Source organism: Bombus pyrosoma, linkage group LG14 (genome assembly GCF_014825855.1).
Source record: "Bombus pyrosoma isolate SC7728 linkage group LG14, ASM1482585v1, whole genome shotgun sequence".
In the NCBI taxonomy this organism is placed as follows: domain Eukaryota; kingdom Metazoa; phylum Arthropoda; class Insecta; order Hymenoptera; family Apidae; genus Bombus; species Bombus pyrosoma.
Window position 1 is genome coordinate 1,313,163 of NC_057783.1, and position 18,806 is coordinate 1,331,968.

At 49.1% G+C, this 18,806-nt stretch overlaps 1 protein-coding gene across 14 annotated transcripts in view; it reads left to right on the plus strand.

The window, feature by feature from the left end:
* The window catches only part of LOC122575105 (tyrosine-protein phosphatase Lar), a 280,224-nt gene that overhangs the window by 212,542 nt on the left and 48,876 nt on the right, over positions 1 to 18,806 (plus strand). The window lies entirely within an intron of this gene.

Consider the following 18,806-nt stretch of genomic DNA (forward strand, 5'->3'; position numbering starts at 1 on the left):
CGTTTCGCTGTCGAAGTATGCCAACTCCATCCGTCCCTTCCACGGTAAGAAATAGTTCCATCTTCCTGTAAACTTTCCCCTCGGTCCAATGGACTTCGGTTCTCTCCCAGTGTACTCTCTCTCTCTCTCTCTCTCATCCTCTCTTCTTCTCTCTCTCTCAACGCTTCTATTCTCGCGAGAAAGCAGCAGTCGAGCGTATCCACCCCCCCGACCCCACCTACCCGCGTTTCACGAAAGAAACTTTGTCATCGAGAAACTCCACCGAATATTTTCCTTGCTTACACGCGATCATCGACTGGCATTTTCCACCTTATGGCACACTAATACGACGTCGATAGAAAACTTTCACGGCGTACCAAGCTCTCCTTCCCTACCTCGTCTACTCCTCCAGTTACTATCACCATCGGGCAACTGGCGATGTATTAGATCGCGTGGAAAGTCCCGCGGTTTACAACCGTTCCTTTTAAGAAAACCCAGGTTCCGCTGGAATTTTGTATTTTTAAGGGAAAACGGGCAACGTTGTGTCACGCACATGTTGGCAAACGTAATACGGTGGTATTTATTCTATGAGGTCCAGCGTTAGCGTACTTCTCCCGTGGGGAGTTTCCTGGAAACGGGAACAGGTTGATGTTAAACGATATCGCAGGAATATCGTAACGCTGTGGAACATAGTGGGACTATCGTACGAGTAGAATAGCAGCGAATCAGCGAATTTATCTAACGCCATTATTGACATTCGAACCGTTTTATCGAGACTCGCGTGTAACACGTAAAGAACTCAAAGTATACCGCAACTTGTTACAAATTTATAAAAAATGAAACGTAAAATATTTCAAAGTAGCGATACGTACGTATCGCGAGAATGAAAATAAGATAAAAGAACATGCAGTAATCGTCTGGTCTTGGATGGAGTATTTCGTAAAATTGATGGTCGGGTAAAGTGCTCCATTTCTAATTCTTATTTGTGCGATAGCGCGGCATTTTAACTATACCTTTATCCTACCGCTCTATATAGCGTGAACACGAAGGGATAGTAAAGGTATTTAATCGATAGTACTCAATACGAACTGTAAGTCATCCCCGCTATTTCCGCTAGGAATAGTAACAAATCGAGTAAGAAAGCAACGGCCGATCAGCGGTCGCTCGCCTAAAAACGTGCCTCCGAGCAGTTTTCGTCGCAGGCCTTTTACTAGCGCGGATTAACGCGCGGTGACACGAATTTCTCAGGAATCGAGCGGCCGCCTAGCTAAATTACAAACTCGCGGAAACTTTTACGAGGCGCGTTAAAAGCGCGTCGTTTCGCCCAAGCTGGCGCGCAAAACCGCCAGCTAGCTGCGCACGAACGACAGCAGCCAACGCGAGGCCGAAGCCAAGGCAGTTACCGCTTTATAAAATTTTATCCTTAGCGCCTCTTTCGCGTTGGCTGAAGGCAAACTCGACCGGCCCTTGGCGGCACCGACGTAATTATTCCAAAACGACGAAATAAGTCGATGATTACAAACGGGAAATTCTTCGTTTCGTCTCGGTCCCTGGCCATATTTTCGGCTGTTTTATAGGCGAGCGACGCAGCATGGACGACTGGATGGGCCGTGAGAAGATTGGCAGCGCGCGCGTAATGTCTTTCATCGCCGTCGTTCGAAGGGAACGCAATTACGAAGCACAGTCGCGTGCCGAAATCCTTCGCCGAATCACCGTGATCATCGAACAGAGTAAAACGTGCGTTTACACGTTCGTGTCAGATTATTCTACGATCGACGGCATTGCGCCTCGTAGGACGTGTTTTCGAGCACGTTCGAGTACGGGGCGAGGACGAAAGATTTAATTGCGATGCAGAAAGGAAAAAGAAAAGGGAGAATGGGGGGGGGCACCGCGAGGAGAATCGGCAACTTTTGGTTTAGTCGGGTGCGCGACGACAAAAGTGTTCCCAAGGGGAGATACGAGGTACGGAACGGCAATGGAAATTCAATTGCTCGTCGCGATGAAGCGAGGGGCAGCGATACAAGGACGAGCCGGCGACCGACCGAAAGAAAATCACGACAAACCGATTTTATTCTTCGTTCCTTTTTCCTCGTTTCTGCCCGTCCATCGGCCTATCCTACTACTTTCACCCCTCGATTTCTCTTCCTCTTTATTTTCGAACAACCGGTCGTAGAAATGGTGGTATTATTGGCTTATCCGTTCCGCCTGAAAGTTAGAGAAGGGTCGGGCACGTGAAAAAGAAGACGAGAGCACGAGAGGAGGAAGCGTAACCGAAGGGAGACGAACGAAGTACGATCCTCGTGATCGTTTCTGCTCAATCGTATCTCGTTCGTGTCGAGCTTACATCGTAATTCAGTTTCCCAGCGAGAAACCCCGATATTATTTTCGATATCTCGGAGACGCGGAGAAGGCGTGTCGGCGTGTCGGTATAAGTGGAAAGGACGCTGGACATCGACGAGCTTTCGTCCTAATCTTTTCTCCTGGAGCAATTCCAGACTTCTTCCTACACGTCCCGGCGGCACTTTCGTCTCGCATCGCCGACTTTACCGGGCTAACCTTTCTTACTCTGGCGCGCTAGCCTGATTTTCTTTTCTCTTTTTCTACGCGGTCTCCTTGAAGAACTCTTAACGTCCACCGTTGGACCGGCAGCAATAGCCAGAAAGTTTCGTCCCCCTGGTCATCTTTTCTTTCGGTTTCGCGACTCGTACGGCCAAAGTAGCAGAAGGAGAAAAGGAAAAGGAAAAACACGTGAAACGAGAGGGAGCATGATTTATCGTGGCGCTGAGAGAACTAAGACGTATCGGTTAAAGCGGTATTCGGTGAAGATCGAACCGATCGAGAATCGTCTGCATGCCTGGAATCGAGGAAAGAAAAGAAGAAGAAGAAGAAGAAGAAGAAGAAGAAGAAGAGAAAAAAAAAGAAGCGTCGGATAGACGCCGGCGATAAGAGGAAACCGAGGGGAGGATTTAGCGACTAGGATCACGACCTTTTGATAGCTAGTAGCACGGTATCGATGTACAGAATAGAAAGGTAACCGATCTACTAGTACGCGTTTGCACAACGAAACGGAAAATTGGAAACGGTATCCGAACGGAATATCCCGTGGCCTCGATTTTCATTGATCGAAATTATACAAAACAGTGGTGTAATTTAATTACCCGTCGTGCAGCGATGCGTTATAATGGAATCAAAGGATGAAGAGTTTCGATCGTAACAATTTTCGACACACTCGTAAATCTTTCATCGCGTCTATCTCGATATTATGGCGTGGCATTAATATAGTATAATTGGGAAAGTGTAACGTAACTCTATTCTCGTCGAATTTGCATAATTTTTTCCCTACTTTGCGTGCTGGCTAGCTTAGCGAATAATTAACGGGGAAATATACTAGCGAGCCGAAACAAATCGTTGAAAATAATCCTCCTGACCATGCGCGAGAACGGAGCAAGGCTCTGTCAGGCGAAATGTTCCGGATAAACTGCGGACTCGCTCGGCGTGCATCGTGGCGTAGATTCGTGTACTTGGATGCAAAACACCGCGTACAGAAAGAACACGGTTCGGCGCGACGTGGCTCGATGCACGCGAGAACGTTCGATCAGGGCCACTGCGATTTCCATTAGAAATTGCTGGAAAAATTGTAAAGAGCCCGCGAGGTGAAAAGCGACGAGCCACCGCCAACCGTGCGCGTCTTTGTAATGTTTGTAGCCATGTTTCGCACGATTTTCGAATCGACGAGCGAGAGGCAAAGGGGAGTGGCGAAAAGATATTTGCATCATCCCAGCCAAACATTGTTACGTAGGAAACGAACGTCGATCTCGTGGCGCAGCGTCGATATCCATGCTGTATTTAATCTCTTGGTAATTTCGTTAAACAAACACGCCGCGGTGGCGGCACGGATTCGCTCAAATTATTTTGTACGCACTCGCTCGCGATTAAAAATTGCATTTCTCTCCGGCCGGGGTATAACCTCGACCAAGCCGACCCCATTATTGTAATGGAAAAATCATTCCCGACAGAGATGTGTGCCCTGGGCGAAATTCCCGTTGCGTCCTTTTGTTCGCAAACAATCCGATTTAATGCAATCTTCGCGAGGCAAGCCCCACAGTTAACACAGTATAATTATTTCGTCGTTCATAAAAGTATTATCACAACGTGTACCTACACGACGAGGCGGATCTGTTCGATCCACCGCATCGACGCGTGTCTTGCGACTGCTTTTTACAACGTCGTTTCGATACCATCCGATCGATGGAAATTAAAGCCAGCGTGTCCCGATAAAGGCAAAGGAAATAAAACGGGAGCAAGAGCCGAAGGAAAAGCTATCGCCGTAGATGTCGTACTTCCTTTTCCATCCAACTTTTCCCGCTCGCCCTTACCTCTTGACACTCGGCCTCCGTTTCGTTTCACTCGCTATTACGAACCGCGGTAATAGCCTTTGTAATCGGGAATTTCTCCGGCCAATACACAAGACTACGTTGGTGTGCGCGTGTTAGGTACACGAGCGAGCGAGCGAGCGAGCAAGAGAGAGAGAGAGAGAGAATTCGAAGCGGAATCGAGGCCGTCTCGCGGGATTACTTCGGTCGCCGTTCGCCTCGAAGAGACGTCCAGCCATTAAATGGTTCGATATCGATGCAACAACATCGTTGGAACAATGCGACCAGCGAGCGTACCGTCTCCGTCTCTCCGCCATTGCCACCGTTGCGTCGCGTCGGTGAAACATCTCGGGGGCCTGCGAATACCACGCGGCGAGGGGAATGCCGAAAGCAAACCGAACGAAAAAGAAAGTCGAGTAAATCGGATTGTGAATCGGGAAATCTCGACGAACGACGAGTGAAGCGAATCTGGCGAACGTGAAATTGCCGGGGTTAGGTAAAACGCGAGAGATAAGGGAGAAACGGGTGCCTGAGTGGCGGTAACCGGAGGAATCGATTGTTCGACGAACGGCACGCGCTTCCTCGCAGCGGCGATATATTGAAAAGCATCGCGCGAAGTAGGAACGGGCTAGCGGAGTGGCAGACACTCGTCGTTAACGACATCGCGTTAGAATCGCGTTAGTATGTACAGGGTGTTTGAAAAAGCATCGTCCAAGAGTTCCAGCTTCGAAAGAGCGTAGGTTAACTAACGACGAAAGTTTGCGCTCGTAAAAATAAGCAGAACGTCCTTGATAAACCTAAGTCGAGATATCCAAATATCTCGTTACCTCGCGACCTACGGTAGCTTACGAATCTGTTTAGCTGTCTGCTTGCGGAGACTTTTTACGAAACGCGTCTGTTCCTTCCGCCGATGAATACCGCGCGCTCTTCGACTTTGAACGAAACATTTTGAGACACCTTGTAGTGGCGAGATGCGCTGCTGCGCGAGCATTAAAAAAAACAGCGGTTGTCCGTAGGTCCAATTAACTACGGTCAGATTTATCTTGACTAATGCGCGACACCGCCTCGGTGGTTTGGCGCTGGTTATATTCTGGCTAGTTTTATGACGCGACTCTCCGCGACCAGACCGCTTGTACGCATTATTTATGATTACAAGTTCGCCATCTCTCTCGCTCTGCGAACTGACCTCTGGAAAACGGTAACCAGCCCTCGGCCGTTAGTAGCGCTTGCCTCCAGATTCATTCGCAAACAGGAAAAAAGCGGATAAAACAATTTTCTTCGTGGCCAGACCGGCTGAATAGTAGGTGGTTTTAATTAAATTCCAATACAATTATTAATTATAAAGCAACTGAAGCGAGAAACCGCGGCAAGTACGCCGGAATCAAAGTTGCTGCTTTCGTACGACCGAGGAAAGAAGAACTAATAATTAGTCCGATAATTAGGCGGGGCTGATCTGCAGCTCGCATCGTTAAACGATCCGGGTATCGCGGCAACAGCCTTATACTCTTATCGCGCGTCTCGTTGCTCGTTTTCCCGGACAGTCGGATGGCGGCGTATCGAGCTAATTTCGTTCTCGTTACGCGCGTCCTCGATCGCGAATGCTATCTGAGGACGACCTGGGAGAACGAGCAGAGGGTGTGAAAGCGAGGCCATTATTTTACGATCGTGCAACGTTTGTCAAAGGCAGCGAGAGATCGTTCGTATTATTACGCAATCGCTTTCTTTATTTGCAATTCCATTACACGAGTGGTTGTTCAGAAGCCACACCGATTAAAACTCCGTGAATTACTACTTTTCCAATTGTATAATAAAGCTACTCTTTAAACGCGCCAGGCAATTTTCAATTGTTCGTGGCATCTTCTTGCGCCGAATGATCTCGCGAATTCATGTAATTTGTCTCTTGAGAATGGAACGTTGATTCCGCGGTTCGGCGATAAACCGAAAGCCTGCGATAAAGATGGAAGAGAACGGGCATGAAAAAGTTGCACGTAGAGAACAACGCGACAGGCAACTTTCGCGGGCAACATCGCTGCCTCTCGAAACGTGTAACAATTATCCACTCGTAGCGGGATCGAAGAAAAATTGAAAACAGTTTCGTGGAAAGTTTGTATCTCTGATGGCTGATGATTCGCGGGCTATGAGAAAGAACAAAAACGAGCGAGCACCGCGGAAATATGGAACGGAGGAAAACTTTGATCCAACGTTATTACCTTCTCGAGGCAGAGTCTCGTTTTTAACGTAATATCAAGCTCGAGAGGAGAGACGACAAAGAAGCCAGGCTCGCCCTCGAGATTTCCCGAAACCCAGAACTTTTCGTACTGTATCCTCCGTCAGACGAACGATACGTAAACGTGGGGATCTCGTCTCGAGACGATCGCTTAATATCTGCCGCTCGACGAACGTTCGACGCGCCGCGCCGCATAGATTTTAAGAAGACTTTTCCGTTTTACGTCGCCTGCGGCTACGCGTACGACGACCTACAATTTTTCCATCGAACCGCATCCAAGAAATTTGATCGCGATTAAGCACGCGTCCGAAGTGAAACGGGAAGAAGTATCGAAACCCCTTTCTGCTTTCGTAATCGATAATCTTTGTTCGAGCTGTATCGCCGCTACTCGAGTCTGTAAACCGTTAGACAAACAGGAGCAGGAACGAAGTACAGTGGCTTGCGAAAGTATTTAAACGCCTAGCATGCGAAACTTTTACGTGTACATTGTATAAAACGTTTTGAAATTTCCATATCGAAGTATGTTAAAACTCTGCGAAATGTACGCTTGGGTTAAATATTTCACGGTTTCTATGTACAATTTCCGACGTACGATTCGCAAAATTTCACCGAAATAATCGGCGAAAGCCGGTTTTTCCTATAAGTAAGCTGTTAGGTTGTCCGAAAAGTTTCTTTCGTTTTACGAGGAAATAATAGACACGCGACGTTTCTTGTTTTATATCCGTTTTAGATCCGTTTCACGGACTTGGTTTCACGTTTGTACGAAGGTGTACGAAGGTTGTAAAAAAAAAAAAAGAAACACGTTTGCGAAAGAAAGACTGTGATAATTTCAATATATTCCGTACGACACACGCGATATATTCGTCAAAAGATTTCGACAAATATTCGAAAGTTGGAAAACGGATTTCCCTGTGTACCAGATATCCGATCACGCTCGATTCTCGGTAAATACGCGAGCAACCGTAAGAATCGACGAATCGTTCTTTCTCTTCTCGTTTTGCCTCAATTTGCCGCCATCTTCGACCCGGATAAACCAACCTGGAAAATCTTCCGTAATGGAACACCGCGACAAAGGGAACCGTCCACTGTACGTAATCCAGGTGTTTACTTGATTAAAAGTAACGCATTACAGGCGTGTCGGTTGACAGGGTGGCAGGATGCTAGGTATTTCGCAAACGCTACGATAAAAGTTCAGAGGTTTAACGTGAAATTATACGGAAGCTCGTGGGCGGTTCTCCGTTCTCGGTGGCTCGTCTGTCCAGTTTGATTCCCTGGCGCGTTCACTTTCGTCTAATCGAAGCGACAACGAAATTGTATAAACGATTTACACACTCGATAATAACGCTAAACAGATTAACGCGCCCAGCCAAATAACGAATTAACGTATTATAGTATAACGAAAACGATTTCGACGCGTTTTAATCCGATTGCGCCAATACGATTACGATTTTAATCGAATTAACTGGCTACGTAATAAAGCCATTCGCGTAGCGAGAAATATCGAGGAAGATGGGGCAAAAAAAAAGTGGAAGGATCAAGAGACCAGGGGGCGGGAGGGGCGTGCGTGTGTGTGTGCGTGTGCGTGCGTGCGCGCGTGTGTGTGAGATGCGGTTTTCGCGTTACATAGCCGCCGAGCGAAACCGTTACGAGATTACAGGCTGCCCCGAGTTCTCGCGATTTCGAGACGGTTATTTGGCCACGTAATCTGCGAAAGTGCCGACGTTGGTTGGAATTTTCCGGCCGAGAGGGACAGACCACGTCGGAACAGAGAGGAACAGGCAAAGGAAAGAGACGAAGGTAGAATTAGAGAAAGGGGGAGAAGATTCGCGGGGGTACAACGCAACGTAGAATGTGGAGTGAGGCAGGAAACGATGGTAACGGTAATTATTTTCCTTTCTCGGGCCGTAACTGCTCAACCCACGAGGTAACGGCGTTCGAGCAGTGCGCTTTTCGCGGATTAATTAAATCGTTCGCGGAACGTTCTACGAACAAATACCTGGCCCGCTTCTCCTAGAGTCCAAGCCGTGAGAACGGAAACGGCAAAATAGAAAACAAATTCGACCACCGACTAAGAACTTTCGAGGCGAGCGTTTCCCTTTTCCTCCTCTTCGCTCTTCGTCACCGTTTAACTTTCCAAGCGGATAGATCTTCAACTCTTTCACCGACAAATTTACATTCTATCTGTATTCGAGCGCCACGCGTCTTTCCAACCTCGCGTAACTTTGCGTCCTCGCGTGATTTGCCGCGTTCGCGCGTTATCGCCGCGAAGGGAGGACGAAAGCAAAAAAAGAAAAAGAAAAAAAAAAGAAGAAGAAAGAAGGATAAAGCGGGAACTTTATCTGGAAACCTAAATCTTTTACCCTAAATCGTGGATTTCGTGGAATCGGTCCGCTTCCCTTCTCGCATCGAGAACCACCCACCCGTCTTACTTTTTTCCTCCGTATCGAGCCTCCGCCTCGAAAATTCGTCTTCTTATCCGAAAATCGTGATCCGCTGGATATCGCGGTTTCGTCTGGCGACCATCTTCGAGTATCGTCGTTGAAAATATGACGAGCGATGAAAACACGATACGTAACGAGCAACGAAAGGACGGAAATGGAGGCGGAAACGGCGAAGACGATAGGAGGCGGAGGGTGGATCGGAGCGAGCCTAAATCTCAAAGTAATTAAACCGAGAGCGAGGATATGGAAAGGCACGCGAAACGTGTCTGAAATGGCGCGCACTGTAGATTTTTTACCGCCGAGGCATTACCTAATTGGCGTTGTGGGTGTAAAAGATCGCGTGGCGGACTGGAGCTCTGCGAAGCAAAGCTACACCTCCGATTCTCTTCCGTCGAAGCATGTCGTTGGCGGTGAAGTTGCGGGTTACATCACGGTCAAATTACATTAGCGTTCGCGAAACGACAAACTTGCCCGTACTCCGACCGGTGTTGGAATAGCAATCGGAGATCCTTGGGATAACGACGGCAACGAGGCGAGCGTCTGGAGCCATGCAGCCAGCAGCCAGCACGACGGAATGCGCATAGCCGCGAACGACGGAGGACACGTACGGGAAATGACTATGCGCCGCGTTTCTGAGAAATCGCTAATGGAGATTGTACCTCTATCCACTAACTCCTCGGTGAAATCCCCTGGGACGTAACTGCTCGCAAGATTCCTATTTCCGGGAACAACCGAGGCATCCTCCGCCGTCACAGTAATTCGAAAACGGGCTCTAAATAAAACCGGTCGCGTAACCTGAGCAGTAATTCCGAAGCCCCGGGTCAGCCCAGATAACGAAAAATCGATAAAGTATTCCGACCTGGCGCCCCCCCATCCTCGATTATTACCTTGTTATCCGCGCGTCTATCTACGCTCCTATCTATGCGAGCCTGCGTCGCTGTAAACTAATTAGAAATTTTCGGAACCTCGTTCCGCTAGAATGTCGCATCGCGTGCGTGTGGTTCGTCTTCTTTCGCGTGAACCTACACGATCGCCGGCAAACGGCTGATTCTCTGAAAATGCCAACTTTCCACCGTGTTACGAAGCATGCGACCGAAGCTCTTAGCAGAGCGCGTTGCGTATTTTTCGACTTTCGAAGTCGAACGTCGCGGTTTTTCCCCTCGATAGCCTCGCGTCTGTCAGCGTGTTTCGATCGCGACAAGCGGAACATCCTCCGGGACCTCTGTTGCCTTTCGCGTGCCGAATGCAACGTCCCAAATGCGCGTTCAACCCGCGAGAGAGATATTTCGTGCATCCGCATCCCTTACGTGCACTTTCCTCTCTCATATACAGAGCCGCGTCACGGTAAAGACTATGCGCTTACGAACGCCGACGTCCTTACGGGATATATCAAACTCTTCGAGTAGCTTCTCCAAGGTGGAACGCCGCCTAATGCACTTCCTGTAGCGCGTTGCTCTTTCGCGGTTACAACCTGCTAAATCCACTGGATCAACTATTCCGTGCACACACCCGACCGGGCGAACTGCTTCCCAAGCAAGTTCGCTTACACGTCGCGTCTTATCGCTTCGACATTTTTCATAAACGCGTGATATATTAGACTACTAAAAGGTTATTAACTAAGTCAAATTTCCGACTAAAATTCTCCAAGATTTTCTTTTCACATTGACAAGTTGGATAACCGTACTTGTTCCAATTACGTACGAACCATTTATCGCTCGATCGATCGATCGATCGATCGATGATACGTGTATCCTTATTACGCTTATAGTTAGCTATTAACGGTTACCTATTACGAAGCTAAAATCAGTATGGAGTATCCATTTCTGGAAGGCAATCGAAATGCAGGACGTTTATAGAGACGGACAGGTTCGTCGAACGAACATCGTCTTACGCTCAGCTCGTTTGTCACGAATTCACAGACTCGTAACGTTCGGAATATCGTTCGACCCGCTTAATATCTGGCTAGTGAATCCCGTTGATCCGGCGGGACGAGTCGGAATCTGACGGAGAGTAGCAATAATAATGATTAACGAGCAGAACGGCGAAGGCACGGAGGGAGAATGGAAAAGCGGTAGGGTTAGTATTCGTCGTTGGAGTAACAAGAGTAGAGTCGACCGCAATGACTCGACCGATTCGCGCGGACCTCGCGCGTGGCGAGGTCCGCCTCCTGTTCGGCGTAGCCCGAGTCGGTGATCCGGTCGTTTGGCTTCGAACGTGTTGGTGGAAACGTAGGGAACGCGAGCGTGGAAGTGTGGCCGAGCAGCAACGGTACGCGTACATACATTGCCGGTCGCAGCTATGGCAAACTGGTGCACTCGAGTGTCGTAGATTTGCGTACGAATGCGAGTCGCGTTATCGGAGACGACGTTCCTATTCCGAATAATTGCCACGTTTCCAACGATTGATCGGATTTATTCCGTTTAATAAACTTATAAGTGGCGACGTACGTGGACGGAGAAGAGGAGGCGCGCGGACGCGTCGAGACGCGACGCGGTGTGCTTGCGCGCTCTCGTGTACGTATGTCTGCGTGTGCCCTGAAACGACGAAGGCACGTGTATGGGCGAGCCTGGCCACGGGTTGGGTAGGTAGTCGAGGTCTTGGATCGATCGGCCATTCGTATGGTAATGTAAGCAACTACCGGACCGAGCTGCTTGCCAGACCCGAAGACCCTGTCCGCTAACCAGCGTTGGTGCTGCAATGTCGAAGAGGGAAAGGGAGGCAATCCGGGACTCCTGTGCTCGTTGTCCGCGCGGTGGGGAGAAGCGGAGCAGGGCGTAACGCGCGATCGGAGGAGAGAAGAGAAGAGAAGAGAAGAGAAGAGAAGAGAAGAGAAGAGGAGGGAGGTGATGCGAGGTTGGACGATATCTACGGTTCGTCGATTGCCAGCAACAGGGATACCAATGAGAGGAAGTCGGGAAACGAAACGATATGATCTATAGCGGTAGCATGTCGGGATGATTTTGGCTCGGGAGCGGGATAAATCGGTTCCGGCGACACGCGTTCCGCTTAAACGTTCCGTACGAGAGATGGCCAAGAGCGTAGAACCGCCGTGTTACGTCCTTCGTTGCCACGCTTGCCACGTTTGCCACGCTTGCCTCGCTTACGCTTTTCGCGCAATAACGTTCATCGATCCAACGCGTATCGTAATTCGAGATTCTCGCGTTTACGGCTGCCAAGTTTTGCTTATGACGTTCAAGATGTTTTGCGAGCGATTCGGCGCGGCGCCGAGGACGCGTTGGTCGGTAGAAACCCTCGTAGCAATATCTCGTAGTACGTCGCAAAGTAGGCGAGCGAGCTGTATGGAGTCTTGAAACGCGATCATTGGAAGCGAACTGTGTGGGAAAGCAACCGACACTGGAACGAAGTTATCGCGGCAAAGTGCACGGTAACGCAGTTATCCTTTACAAAGCGCCCCATCTCCTGTCCCCATTCTCGATCGACCGTTGTTCTCTCTTTCGGAAGCTGGCCTGTAACGACCACGCTTCTCTCCGATCCGATAGTTCTCGCGGATACCGACGATTGATCGGACACCCAACAATGGATCCCCCTTTCTTCCAGGCCATCCTGCCTCGCAAAATATTTACAAACTCCTCTCTCCTGTCCCTTGTGGCCCATGCTCCTCCTCCTTTCTTCTTCCGTTTCTTTTCTTTTTCTTTCTCTTTCTCTCTCCCTCCCTGACTGCTTCTTCTTTCTGCTCCGGATCGAAGCTACGCGGACGAAGCAGCGCGAACCAAAGCGAGACAAGCGCGAAAGTGAAACTCGAAAAGTATGGAAAAGTGGAACGAAGGACTCGTATATGGAAGCTCGCGCGCGACCAACACGCTCGCTGTTTCGCTCGACCGTTCGACCTCTCAACCTTTCAACCTTCCTGGCTTTCGGTCTTCGCGGTTAATGAAAGATTCATGATCGCGGCGGCCTCTTAATTTAACTTTCCGATTCGTGGCCCTAAAACATTCTCGCGTGCCGAAAAACCACCATCGACCCGCTCGCTTCCTGCCCCACTAAATCACTATTATTTTTCGACTAGGTTAAAAATTCGCCCGATGAACGGCCGAGATTAGAAAATCTGGTAATTAACCTCCTGCCGGGGATGGACGAGGACGCGAAAAGTAACTCGCGTATTTCTCTGACCTCCGACTAACCGAAAACTTTGTCACTTGGAAAGTTTGCCTCGTTATCAAGATCCGCGAGCCGGTTACCGGTACATTAATTACGTTCGTTCGTACGGAACCGGTCATTCTTAATCGCCGCGACTGCTGCAAGATCTCTACGAGTAGTTTAGAATTTCCGCCGTTCTTGCTAAATCATCGGACGTCGGATTTCACGCGATCCTCCGGACGAAACCGAAAGATCGGGGATGGAGCGACGAAAGAGGACGAACTCGAGGTCGAGAATTTTGAGGAACAATCTCTACCAATTTCGCGGGCAAATCTGATTACACGCCGCTTCGCCCGCTTGTAAACTGGATACGTAAAATTAATTATCGCGTCGTTGCGAAGGCGTTACCCTCCATAGGCAGAGGGAAGAGGGTCGCTACCGCGACAACAAGGACAGCCACGTCGCAGATAGGGAGGATTCCGCCAAGGACGGTGGCAAGGGTAACACTACGACGAGCGACAAGTCGGCTAAAATGGCTGGAAATTATACTTGCTGGCTTTGCAACCGAACCACTGACTCACTGACTCACTCACTGACTGACTCACTGACTCACTGACTCACTGACTCACTGACTGACTGACTGGTTGGTTGGTTGGTTGGTTGGTTGGTCGCGAGAGATCTACCTACGTCGGCATGTCAATTACGTTGCCAGGGACGAACGAATTTTACCGTTGGTTTTACGCTAACTAACTTATGGCATATAGCACGCAAACGCGTAGGACAGACGTACGGCGGAAAATTGCTGGTGTAAGCAGTTGCCGAGTCGTACGGGTCGGTCTGTAGTCTCTTTTCTTCCGGCAGAAATCAGAGAATCGTTTCAGATTCGTGTCGTTCTTCGTTTCCTCGTTTAACAATTTATCCATCCGTACGCCCTTCGTTCTCGTTTCGTTGGAAAAGATAAAATCGTTTCGCAGCGCGATACATCCAATTATCGCCATCTCAGCAGCGAATAATCCGTGGAAATTCTGAAAATTCAGAAGACACGCCGTCAGTCCGTATTAAACTCGTAGATTGATTTCACTTGGTTGCCTGAAAGTATTTGAACTGCGGATAATAGTACGAAAAAGCAACTCAATTTACCCAAGCAATTTGCAAATCTAAACGTTGTTTAATAGACTGCGAAACACGCGTACGAGGATAAAAAATAATCGTTTTATTTTCCCTTATCTTTATCATTCTCAATCTCGTTCCTATCAAGTTTCCTGCTTTTGCAATTTTAGAAATCTCCGATAGTAACACCTCCGTTGCTTTAAACTATCTAGTCGGAAAAACCGTGCCGCTTATGGGATGACCGGATACGTCGTTTGCTTCTTCTTTATCCGTCTAACGTACGTTAGGTTGTCCGAAAAGTGTCCTTCCTTTACAGACGCGTGTTTTACAACGACGCATCTTCACACAAACATGAAAGCTAATCCGTCGAACGTCGCGATCTTTATTTTCATAGAACAAAATGGATCGTACGTAAGTCGATAAAATAGCATAAAACAAAAAACCTTGCGCGTCTATTATTTCCTCTTGAAACGAAAGAAACTTTTCGCACCACCTAATGCTATACTAACTGACGCGCGGTCATTGATAGAGCGAGAAAACGAACGAAAACTATCAGAAATTTCATTTACGATACTACGTACGCCGGCGGTCATGTTTACTCGGCTATTTGAAACTAGTAGATCGACGTCCCTTTCGAATTTCGATCGCGCAACCAGCCTGATTCTCTCCACGCTACTCTGTGCGATAACCCCTTTGTAAAGCGTGGTTCGTTCGTACACAGAAAAACCGATATGCATCTTGTTCCCTGGCAGATAGGTGTATTTATCGTGATGTTACCGGCTGGTTGTTGGATGAAACGCGGGCGCGTCCGTCGACGAACGAGGTAAATCGTGTTTGCCGGAACAATCCGAAGGAACGCGCGAGAACGAATGATTTTCGCTGGTGATTTTCCACGCCACGTGATACGGGACGATGATCGGGAAAAGTCAAAGGCGGCGCAGGAAGAGAGAGAGAGAGAGAAAGAGAGAGGAAGTGGAAGTGGAAGGGGAAGAAATCAGGTGTTGGAAGCATAAATTGCTGGATTTTCAGATTCATCGAACCGATCGAAGTAGTAAACACAGTTTATGGACAGCCGTTATTCAAGCGGCCAATATAACGCGCCGTAGCTCGTCTCTGGGATATAATCTAAAATTCGTTCGTGGCACAATTTCAACATCGGACCGCGATCGATATTAAAGTCCATTAAACCGGTAACCCGCGCTAACGGGTTTCAGTCGCCGTGTCTGACCCGTACGCGGGTTGTTCCACTCGACGGCCCCCGCTCGAGCGCAGGTATTAAGTAGTAATCTCCAGGCATGATCGGACTGCGTTCTGCCGTCCGATAAAACCGACTGGAAAAAACGATCTAACGGTAGGAGAGTTCCCGCTACTTTCCTCTATTACCGTTTCCCTATCGACGAAATTTAATACATTTATAGGAACGAACACCGTGGATATTGCGCGTATTTTCATTGGGTCGACGGCACGGCGCCGGCAAATTAACCGAGACAATTTCGATGCTCCTTCGATCGGCAAAAAAAAAAAGACGAAAAAAGGAAGAAAGTGGGTGGGAAACGGGAACGAGTTCCGGTAGAATCGTCGCGAATCGACGCAATTCCCGTTGGTCTTTGGGCGTGTTCTAGAATCGAAGCTGCAACGAGCAACTGGAAAAGCGAAAGAAAGGTTTGCTTTTTATCGAAAACGAGACGCCAGCGACATAAATTTTGAAACGTTCGTGGCACGGCCATCAGGAAGAAGAGGATCGGTAACGCTTTTCAATCTTCGCGTCTGGACAAGGTTGGCGCAGTTTTAGCGGATTGTCGGGCAAGCAAAAGCATCGAGTAGTAATTTCCAGGCATGAACGAAGGCGAGTGCTCCACACTCGGCGCGGGTTAGAGGAAAGCGCAAAAAGCGAATTAAAAGAGAGGGGTTGCCGTGGCCAGTGGTTCCGCCAATCACTTTAAAAGGATCGCCGTTTCACACGGCCACGTAACGATCGTTACGGCCGTTAAAACGGAATCGACGGCGATTCGCTTTTAGCCCCGTTACTCGTCCAACTTGCCCGCCAAACGGTGACAGTGAATAATTCGTCGTTTCCTATCGACTCGTTTCGCGTTTGGAAGACGCGACCGCTAATAAAACGCGCGGCTCAGGTCGCGATTCGTTCTTAGATAGATCGAAAGAAGGTGGAAAGGACGATAAAGAACACGAGAAAGCAAAGGCACGCGAGAAGAAAGAAAGAATATCGATCGCCGCGAACGCTACGCGCCACGGTGCGAATCGATCGCGAATCATCGGCTGCTTTGCTTTTAACGAAGAAACAAATCATTCTACGAGCCTGAATTTTCCCATTGTCGGCGTTGTCGGGATGAGACCGCGCGCGATGCCCTTTTCACGGTCTTTCGGTTCGCTCCACTTTTTCTACCACGTTTTTTCCCCGCTCTGTCCCTCTCTCTCTCTCTCTCTCTCTCTATCGTGACTCCTCCTCCTCCACCACCTCCTCCTCCTGCCACCGTCGTCCTTACAGCGGCACAAAAGCCTTCGAAAAATATGTCAGGTCGAACAAAACGAGGCAGTAGCGGCGAGAGGAGCCAGACTCCGCGGCAGCAACGAGAACGACCAGCAGCCGTAAAGGGCCAGAGAGAGAGAGAGAGAGAGAAACGATGGCTCGAGGTCGCAGGACGATGAAAAGAAAGATGGAACCCTCCACCGGCCATTTTCTACGACCCGTGAGGACGGACGTCCGGGTGTAGGAAGTACAAATAAACATCCTTTTCCCTTCGTACCGACTACAACCGCCGTGAAGTAGTTTCGGCGTTACTCGTTTTCTTCCAGCTTTCACGACTGGTTGCCCACAACCTGCAGGCTTATGTTCTTCCCTTTCACAACCTCTTTCCCCCTTTCACGGCTCCTTCTTCTATCTCGTAAATCGTTTCCTTTCTTTCTCTCCAGCCGTGTCTTTTATAGCGTCTTCGTTCTCCTCTTCGTTCGCCTCGATACGTCGAATCCACCTCGCCGGCTCGTTAACGATACGCGCGTTCCAGGTATCCGCCGATTCTTCTATCGGATCGAGAACGAAATTACAGGGTACGTCGTCGTCGAGCTCCTTCTCCCTCTGTCGTTGTCCGTCACTGTCAATGAGAACATGGTGGACGATCCTTGGTGAATTTCAACCGTCCGATGTGTTTCCTCTGGCGAGCTATATTTTTTTTTCTTTTTTACTTTTTTTATTTCCTTGTTTTCGTTTTTTTTCCCCCCCCGTTTTCACGAAAACTGAACGCGCCGCGCTGGAAAACAGAATCGATACAGCGTGTAAAAACAACGCAAAAATGTCAGGTGACGCGAGTCCCGGCAAACAAGGTCGCCCTCGTCCCTGTAAAATAGCCTGCTCGATACACGGCCGTGCTTTAATTCGCGGAGAGTTTTCTCTAAGCTTTACAGCCGCGAGAAAGCAGCGACAGCACGATTTTCATGAATAATAAAAAGGACCGAGTGCTCGAGAGCTGGCTCTCGTCGCTGGCCTCCGTCCCCGCCTCCTCGCCACGATCTATCTATCGTTTCTCTCAGAGGGAACAATGTTTTTTCATTCTCCTCAAAATATGCTAGCCTCAGGCTTTCCACGTAGCTCCGTCTCTCCGTAGCAGGATTCTTGGTAACCGAGACATCGACGCGATTCCGCCAGGCACCAGGCGACCAAGCGACTTTTCGACGCGGCAACTTGCTGCCCCTTTACCCTGCAGGTATGCGTGACGAGGGAAGTAACGTTAATTTCTCTTTCGAGATCGCGGCCAACGCGAGGAAGACGAAGAATCTTGCCCATCGACCAGCAGCTCTCTCGTCGCAAGTTCCCGACTTCGTTAATAGTTTTTCGATCATCGATTCGAAGATTAAGGGTTCGTTAAAGCGCCTTGGAAACGCGTTCCCCGTGGTTACCAGGACTCGTCCCACTTTCTCCAATCCCACGAAAGCCACCGCAACGTCCACCGTTCAACCATCGCTTCATAACCTTCGAAAGTCTCGAACGAACGAGCTTATTACGCTCGGAGCTTAACGAGCTCTGATTGACCGTAGCACGAAAGACGTCTCGTTCTTTCCGCGCGTAATACCTTGCCTCGGCTTCGGCCTTTCGCGAACCGTTTAACGTCCCGGCAGACTACCCCGTTTTTCCATTTTCCCCCAGCGATTTCTCTGCCCCCGTCTTCCCACTAGTTTCTTTCGTCTGGTAATTCGAAATCGTTGGTCGATTCGGGCCAGCGGCTATAGATTCGAGAGGGACGATCGAGCAACGGAAACGAAAGAGATTCGATCGAGTTTCGGGCTTAACGAAGTCTGTTTAGTCGGTTCCTTCCTTCCCTTTGCCGTTCATCCCCCATCCACTACGCACGCACACGCGCTCGCGCGCGCGCACACACACACAGAGTGTTTTCCGGTTTAATGCAATAAAGCTGGCTCGCGAATGTTTTAAGGTATTCAGCGCGTCCATTTTCTCCGCGCGCTTGCCACGTTTTCTCCAGCCGGATACTTTTTTTCCGCCGACTGCCTTTTTCCGCGCTTTCTCCCGCTCTCGCGCCGCTCCCTTGGCCTTCCATTCACTGACGC